Here is a 1,469-nt window from a genome sequence, read left to right as displayed (position 1 = left end):
CCCCGCCCCCCCCGGCGCAGGGAAACCAGGCACCTTCTGCACAAAACAAAACTTTTATTTGGTCCGTCAGAACCTGAGTTTGAAAACCACCCATGGATAGTTCATATCGTACAGGGATTACTGATCTGATTTACAATTGATAAAATATCCTATGTTTCTTAAGAGCTGGACAGTATTTACAGGGTTAAAAATATTCACAGCTCATAAAGACACAGAGAGAGAGAGAGAGGAAAAAGTGAAGGACAAATCATCTTGAGGAAGGAGCAGGGAAGAGAGAAAACAGATCAACAAACAAAAACGGACAGAGCTTGGCTCAGCAGCCCTGGCCAAGGGGGCCAGGAGGGTGGGAGGGCAGCCCACCCCGCCCCGGGCACCCCCCGAGGTGGAGGGAGGGACAGAGGGACACGCTGGGCAAACCCCAGAGCCTGCAGACCCCTGCCTGGGTGCAGAATGGGGGGGGTGAGCTGCCCCCTCCAGAGTGGTCCCCACCAAAACAGGGCCCAGCATCTCCCGTTGCCCCCCAAGCAACCTCAGAAGGAGATGGTAACACCAGGGGACCCCCAAAACACACAAACACACACGCCAAGCCACGATGCCCCGAAACAGGGGGCTCAGCCACAGAGCACCCCTGGGGCCAGCAGCACCCCAAGGCCCTTCACCCTGGGCTCAGCACCTTCTGTGGGACTTCACCTCTGCAGGATGGGGCTCTACTTCCCCCCCTCCCAAGCTCATCCCTTCCCTCTCTGGCACATGACAACCCAGTAAAGCCAGAGGGAGCTGCTCCCCAAAGCCTGAGGCTGTACCTGCTGCCCCCCAGCTCCGCAGGGCAGGGCAGGGTGGGGGTGAGGCCCTGCAGGGCAGTGCCCGGGGCTGAGCCCAGCTGGGACACATGGCTTCTCTCCAGGCACTGCTTTCAGCGGCCGCCTTTGCATAGTAACACTTGTGTGACGAGTTGAGAGGGGTCCCTGCTAGCACAGCCCCCCCTGCAGCGCCCCGTGGCCCCACTCCAGCACAGCAGGCACCTCTGCCTTTCACCCCGAGGTGTGGTGAAGCCCTGGCACCAGCAGCTTTCTAGAACAACCCAGAGCCCTCTACTCCCCAGCCCGGCGTGGGGGGCAGCCCCGGGGTAGGGGAGGTGGACTGGGGGATCCAGCACGTCCCACCACAAGCAGCCAGCACGGGCAGCACCTCAGCGGGGTGACCCGGGCACTCCCTCGTCCCCCCCTGTGGTACCTTGGTGCCATCTTGGTGCTGGCAGCAGGGGAAGGGGGGTAACAAGACAGGGAGGCAGGGCTGGGGACAGACGGGGGGGTCACACAGACGGACAGATGTCAGAGGTATATTCTTTTTTCTTCGCGGCGCCGGGGCCCGGGCGCCGCGGGAGGGAGCAGAGTCCTGAGCGTGGTGCCTGGGAAGGACCTGGACAGCAACCCCCTGCCCCCCTGCCCTGCAGCCCCCCGCTGCGTGCC

The 1,469-nt window shown here is 62.0% G+C and overlaps 1 protein-coding gene across 1 annotated transcript in view; it reads right to left on the bottom strand.

Annotated features, from left to right (window-relative positions):
* The window catches only part of CAPN15 (calpain 15), an 82,794-nt gene that overhangs the window by 65,202 nt on the left and 16,123 nt on the right, over positions 1–1,469 (bottom strand). The gene's annotated exons all lie outside the window — the stretch shown is intronic.

This window comes from Chaetura pelagica, unplaced genomic scaffold (genome assembly GCF_000747805.2).
Source record: "Chaetura pelagica isolate M959 unplaced genomic scaffold, ChaPel_1.0 scaffold64, whole genome shotgun sequence".
In the NCBI taxonomy this organism is placed as follows: Eukaryota; Metazoa; Chordata; class Aves; order Apodiformes; family Apodidae; genus Chaetura; species Chaetura pelagica.
This window is presented reverse-complemented; position numbering and strand designations above follow the sequence as displayed.